Source organism: Octopus sinensis, linkage group LG16, assembly GCF_006345805.1.
Source record: "Octopus sinensis linkage group LG16, ASM634580v1, whole genome shotgun sequence".
In the NCBI taxonomy this organism is placed as follows: Eukaryota; Metazoa; Mollusca; class Cephalopoda; order Octopoda; family Octopodidae; genus Octopus; species Octopus sinensis.
Genome location: NC_043012.1, coordinates 32350922 through 32358565, shown reverse-complemented (window position 1 = coordinate 32358565; position 7644 = coordinate 32350922).

Sequence of the window (7644 nt, the reverse complement as noted above, 5' to 3'; positions counted from 1 at the left end):
AAGTTACAACTAAACGTGAAGAATTTAGTTATTGGGTTAATAAAATAGGGTCGTTTATTCGTGTGTAATAAATAAAATACCAAACTCATTCCCTATGGATACCATATTTATTACAACTCGTGGCTTGTAAACGTATCTAACGAGCGAAAGCGAGTTAGATACGTTTACAAGCCACTCGTTGTAATAAATACGGTATCCATAGGGAACTCGTTTGGTATTCTCTATATCTGTGTAAGGATTGATGTTAATGTATGTAGCCACAAATAAGTTATTGATGTATAGAAGGAAGAGAGTGGAGGACAGAAGTGAATCATGGAGTACATCTGAGCTAGTAGAAAGAGGAACAAATAGCAATAGTGCAGTCTGATAGGAAGATACAAATTTATGAGATGAGAGATGGGTGGAACCCATCAATAACAGAAGCTCTTGACAGCAACAGGGCTCCTTGCCACCAGCAGAGTCTCTTGCCATCAACAGGAGGTTTTGGTTGGAGATAGTCATGCCAAACCTAGCAAAAGCTTTATGGATGTTGATGGCAACAGTATTACTTTCGCCAGATTCCTTCAAGACAAGAGAGCAATGGTGAGTGACAGAGGAGAGTAGGTCACCTGTGGATTTGACTTTAGAGGAACCATTCTGAAAATAAAAAGAGGGAAAGAAACCGAGAAGAGTTGAGGGGGAGAATGAGAGATGGATGTTGTAGCTAATGGCTGACATCATCACCTTAGAGATATTTATAGTGCAATAGAGTGACAGTTAGCAGGGTCAGAGAGGCTACATTTTAGAGAAGGACACAAACACACACACACACACATACGCTGTAGCATGTCTTCAAAGATAAAGTTAGATCCCTATAGAGAGTAGGAAATAAAAGAGTTTGGTGTGTATAGATGTATAGAAACTAGCTCTGAAGTACAATGAGAATAACGGAAGGGACATTATTAGGACTGGTAGCTTTGTTGGTTTGAACTGATCGAAGTTTCAATTGCCCTTGGTATGTGTGTGTGAGTGTGTGTGTGTACAAGATGGTGGATCTGGAGGGATGGAAAAGGATAGAATTCAAAGAGATTTACCAAGTGTGTGCAATGCTGTGAGTGGTATTTAGATCCTGGTCGAGGCCTCCTTTGACTTTCATTTCCCTCTAAGAATCATTAACCACCAATCTGCATTGAAAATTAGGTATTGTGCTCAATGGAAAGAAATCATTATTTTTCAGATTAAGATTAAGGTAGAATGCTCAACTATTTAAACTTCAGCAGCTATAAAAATCTTAGCTTTACAAGCTAACTTCGTATATTAAATTCAACAGACACATGACCGTAGCTTTATTTGGCACAAGATTTTAGATTCAGTTGGAATGTCTTCAGTAAACCCAAAATTGTAACTTCAATAAGCACAATATATTAGCTTTGGCTCTTGACTTCCAACTTACAATTGACAGGATATATTTCAAAGTTTGTTGTTTTAATCCTATAAGATTACATATGGCCTGGAAGTAGACAAAAGAATGACATTTAACCAAAAGGAAATATCTACATTGCTGAAACATCAAGATATGTAACAGTAAACAATGAGAAAAGAAATGGACAATAAAGCATAGCAGGTTTGTAAGTGCATTCATACAAACACACACTGAAGGAGGGGGTGACCACTAAAGGGAAAGGTACTGACGTAATTGTATGCCTCAGTGGTGTGTATGTGTGTGTATATATATTCTAAACTCTGCTTGCGAAGACCTGTTGAGGCAAGTGAAATCGAAATCAAATTCAATGACTGGCATCTGTGCTAGCGGGGTGCAAAGAGCACCATGAGTGTGACTGTTGACAGAGCGGCAAACCGGCTTCTGTGCCAGTGACACATAAAAGGCACCATTTGAGCATGATCGTTACCAGCGTCGCCTTACTGGCGCCCACGCCGGTGGCATGTGTAAAAAGATTCGAGCGAGGTCATTGCCAGTACCGCCTGACTGGCCCCCGTGCCGGTGGCACATAAAAGCACCCACTACACTCTCGCAGTGGTTGGCGTTAGGAAGGGCATCCAGCCGTAGAAACCCTGCCAGATCAAGATTGGAGCTTGGTGCAGCCATCTGATTCGCCAGCCCTCAGTCAAATCGTCCAACCCATGCTAGCATGAAAAGCAGACGTTAAACGATGATATATATATATATATATATATAATATCAGGTAAGGAAAGTTACAGAGAGAGTCATAGCCCAACTAATTAGGAAGAGAGTCAGTCTAGGCGAGATGCAGTTTGGGTTTGTGCCAAAGATAAACCTCCGTACCAGGTCTACCACGATCTGTTGTCACTGTGTTGGGTATGTAAGGAAATGTGAATATCTTCTCCGGACCTTTGGGGGGGGGGTGCGAGAAGCAATCACTTTCCGTTGCTTTTATATCCAGACTCTACCAGTCAAAGAAACACAAAACGCAGACGTAAAAAATAGATATACTTTATTGTTTTATGGTGAGAGATCAGTGGTATATCTGATATCCTTGGTTCTGGGCGCGCAAGGCTGAAAGTTAATCGATTGTAATATTTACAATGTTCAGCCGCTAAAAACAGAACGGGTCAAAAATGGCGTCCAGAGGAAGAAGATGATGTTGTCTGCAACAATTCAGGTTAAAAGTCTTCGGCCAAAAGACTGCTGCTATCAAAACCGGAGAGAGAGCGAATTAAACGTCTGCTTCTATGAAAAGCCTGCCGCTGTCTGCCGGACGCTAATGGTCAACGCTTTACGTTCCCTTGCCTCTTTGTTAAGGCTCGCGCTCCCTTGCCTCTTTGTTAAGGCTCGCGCTCCCTTCGCCTAAATAAGCTAAGGCCACGTCAGCAAAATTCCCTCTTCCGGACTTCGTGTATTCGCGAGAGGGCGTTGCGCGCGCGCTGTTGTATAGGATCACTATAGGTATGCCAAATCTCGACATCCAATTAGTAAATAAGGTTTCTGCTATAGTTACTGAAGATACGTCCTTGATCGGATAAGCATCCGGCCATCGCGAGAAACGATCTATACACGTCAACAAATATATATTATCCTCACATGGAGTTATGGGTCCAACTATATCGATGTGGAGTTGTTGGAATTTCGCATCTGGATTTGCAAATGTGCCTAATGGTGCTTTGATATGACGATGTACTTTTGATTTTTGACACTGCATACATGATTTGTCCCAGGAACGAATATCTTTATTCATACCAGGCCAAACAAAACGACTTGATTTTAATTTCAATGAAGCTTCTATACCTGGATGAGATAAATTATGTAAGCTAGAAAAAACAACTTTTCTATGCTTTTCAGGCACAAATGGTCTCGAAAAACCTGTAGAAATATTGCACCAAATATGTGTATTACACGAATGGATCGGCAACAATTTAAATCTTAAAGAAGTTGAACTGGAATTTTTATATAAAGAAAATTCTTTAACCGCAATTTGATCCTTAGATATTTCTTCCAAATTTATAGTGTTTAGTGAATTTAATGCATCTACATTCATTTTAGAAAGTGCATCTGCTGCAGAATTTTCAACACCCTTGATATACCGTACATCCACAGTAAATTGTGAAATAAAATCACGGTGTCTAATTTCTTTGGAGAATATTCCTCCGAAGAGCTTTTTAATGCACATGTTAACGGTTTATGGTCAGTAAATAAAGTAAATGACCTACCTCCGAGAAGATGTCTGAAGTGTTTAGAACGAATATCTTTATTCATACCAGGTCAAACAAAACGACTTGATATTAATTTCAATGAAGCTTCTATACCGAGATGAGATAAATTATGTAAGCTAGAAAAAACAACTTTTCTATGCTTTTCAGGCACAAATGGTCTCGAAAAACCTGTAGAAATATTACACCAAATATGTGTATTATGAATTTCTTTTTCGCAAAATTTTAACAATTTTACTGGCAAGTAGCCATTTTTAAATAAGGCGCCAATTTGTGGTAGCAGACAATATGACATAATGTATTGCCGAAGAAATATTATTGTCGTTTTTCCATCGGTTAATATAACTGCTCATATAGGAATACTAAGAATCAGTTAAAGAATATTTGCATGTAATTTCGATTCTTTGAAGTCAAATTGAGCAGTTATAAAAACCCTGGATTTTGGGAAAAAAAACTTCAGTGTTTGTTGGATGTCAGTTTGGCTTGGACGTGTTTTTTGAACCTGTGAGTGGCTGTTTTGAATGATATTGTTGATTTTGTTAAACGTTAAACGGTTTTTTAAAATTTTTGTCTGTCTGTATTGAGAGAGACAAGGAAGAAGCGGTCTGCCCCTCCCTAAGGGAATGATGGCAAGGCGAAATATGTTTGAAAATCTCATTGTGTCGGATCTGTCGACCTCTGAGGAGGAATTTAGAAAGGGCTGTAAAGAAGATAGATAAAGAACTAGGGACCACATACGCGTGAGCGACAAGGGCAGTGGAGAAAGAAATAGACCTAGCCAAGTTGCCAAGTTATCAGGATTTCGTCAAAAAGGTCGGCGGTGAAGTGGAATTGTCACCGCCACAAAAAAGGAAAGAATGGTATGAAAAAAGAACCATCACGTACAGGGTTTACGCAAATGAAAAAAGGAAAATCGAGCTAGTTGGAATGGAAGTAATTGAAGAAGCTCTGAAAAGGAAAGAAGAGGAAATAGTATTTCTGGCAAGAGGTGTTGGATTTAGTACCGTGGTGGTTCAGTTTAAAAATGAAAGAGTAGCTAGAAGAATGGTGGCGAAGACAATGAAGACGGAGAAGGTATTCCTTCTGCCCTCGTATCTGGGAAGGAGGACGATCCGGATCAGGGTGGAGGGAAAACCGCCTGATATCGATGGCGAATGGATTGTGGCAGCCATCATCAGTGGTTGCGAGGAGGAGGTGGACATTCTTCATGCCACGGTGAAGGATGAGGGAGGCGGGAAAGGTGCAGTTCCTGAAATGAATGTACAGGCGGAAACTGAGGTGCTAGAGCAACTAGCAGAAAACATTAAAATGAGAAACATTATTATGAGAGTGTGGGTGGAGGGTAGAGCTCCTCGATGTTACAAGTGTGGCCAGAATGGCCACATAAGAGCTAACTGCCCTCCCCCATCAAAGGAAATAAGATTGGAACCACAGAGAGATGTAGTAACCGAGGAGGAGCAGAATACAACGGAAGAGGAAGAATTACCAAAAGAATGGGAAGACGTCGGAAGGAGGAGGAAAAGGAGAAGGAGAAAAGCAAATCGTTCTGAACCCCAACCCACCCCAATACCACCCGCACCCTCTGAGGCCCACCCTTCCCCTACAGACAGTGAACCCACCAGCTCCCCACCAACAAGAAAACAAAAAAAAAAAGAGACAGCAAACACACAATATAACTTTAAAAATCCTAGGCCCAATATTCTTGGTATTTGGAACTCAGAAGAAATACGGGAAATAATGAAAGAACGGGGAAAAGTGAAATGGAATGACAGCTGGGACAAGGCAGGGATAATGCACGCAGTAATTTCGGAAGACCATGTAAAAGAACTTAGGGAAAAATTTTCAAAGAAAACTATAAATTGGTTAGGCATAAAATTGAAAAAGAGAGAATAATGGAAAAAAATATTTGAATCTAAACGAGAGGACTATATGTACGAGGGGCGTTCAATAAGTAATGCCCCTGACCCACTTCCCATAGCAGTAGAGCAACGAAACTTGGAACAGTTATTAGCCTTTTTCTACATAGGAACCACCCAGAGTTACGCATTTCTCCCACCGTTTGATGCAGCTCTGAAGACCGTTTTTGTAGAAGACCCCAGCTTGGTCCTCCAACCACGACGTGACTTCAGAAATCAAGGCTGCATCATCTGGGAAACGCTTTCCTTTCAAAAACAACTTCATGGCTGGGAAGAGGTGAAAATCAGAGGGTGCATGGTCAGGAGATGGGGGATGAGTTCATAGCCGCACGCCTGTGCTTCTGATCTGGCGACACGCGAGTTGTGGATCGGAGCGTTGTCCTGCAAGAGGAGGATGCCTTTGCTGATCTTGCCCCGCCTCTTGATTTTGATAACTTCTCTTAATTTCCTCAAAAGTGAAGCATAATAGACTCCTGTAATTGTGGCACCCTTTGCCAGGAAATCTGTCATCACTACTCCGACCTGGTCCCAGAAGACTGTAAGCATGACCTTGCCAGCGGAGGGCTGCACCCTTGCCTTCTTTGGAGGGGGTGAGTCACGGTGCTTCCACTGCATTGACTGGGCTTTGGTCTCTGGATCATAGTGATGGACCCAGGTTTTATCCTATGCAATCAGTCTTTTGAAAAATTGTGGCTCATCTTCTTGGCACATCTCTAAATTCATCCTCGAGCAATTGACGCGTTCTTGCTTCTGGAAAGGTGTGAGCAACCTGGGAATCCATCTGGCAGACACCTTTTGTATATACAAATGGTCATGAATGATAGTTTCCACAGACCCGGTACTAATCTTGACCTCATGGGCTATTTGGCGAATAGTTATGCGTCGATCTTCCAAAATGGCAGCCTCAACTTGACAGACAGATGCCTCATCAATGGCAGAAGGGGGCGACCAGATCTGGGAGCTGTTTCCACATAGTTCCGACCATGTTTGAATTCACGATGCCAGCGTTTTACAAGGTCATATGATGGGGCATCATCACCATAAGTTACTTTCATTTCATCAAAAGTCTCCCGTGGTGTGAGTCCTTTCAAATACAAAAACCAGATCACTGCTCGACACTCAACATGCTCCATTTCACACTTGACTCAGTTCAAACACCTGTAAATCGGAAACCACAATTAGTTCAGAGCTGTAATTTGCCACTTAATCTATAGAGATATAAATAATTGCACATGCAAAATTTCAGCTAGATCAAAAAAATGCAAGAGGGTCAGGGGCATTACTTATTGAACGCCCCTCGTATTTCATTCCGGTATAAGGAAGAACAGTTAAGTGATGCTAGCGGATGGGGCCGTTAGCATCGCTTTCATTAATTCATTTTCATTTTCATACTTTGTGTAATTGTGATGTTTTATGTCTCCAATGCTTGTATTGTCTCCTCTGTGTAGCCCTTTATGGGTAATAAAAAATCATCAGTGTTTGTTGGATGTAACTAAACTCCACGACACTCACTCCTTTGAGACATTGGTGATTTTTCATGCCATGTCCAAGGAAAATCCAACAAGTCTTCTTTGAATTGTTGAGATTCAATATTAGCTTGAATGAGAAATTAGATAGTTAAAATATATAGTCGTAATTCTCTACGACGAATTTTACTTTTCTTTAAAATGTATATAATATAAAGATGCTATATGTATATAATAAAAATTAATTAAGAAAATGTTTTCTCTTTCTTCACGTTCTTCAACTTATATATAAAAAATTATTAAATTGTATTTTCTTATAGTGGTTAAAAGAACACGAAAATATATTCAACGTACATTCTCGCTAATGTTTGTTAGTGTTCCAGAAAGTATATTTCTCTATGGTGTTTATGTAACTACAGTTCGGATTTGCGTATAATGATAACACTTAAGTAAGTTATAAGTGATGGTTTTATCATTATATACATCCTTACTTTAAAAGCCAAATAATTTTATCTATTTCCAAATAGGAAACATAATAAGTAGCGTTGCATTAACTGTAAACAAACTAACTAGAAATATACGCTATAATATATAAC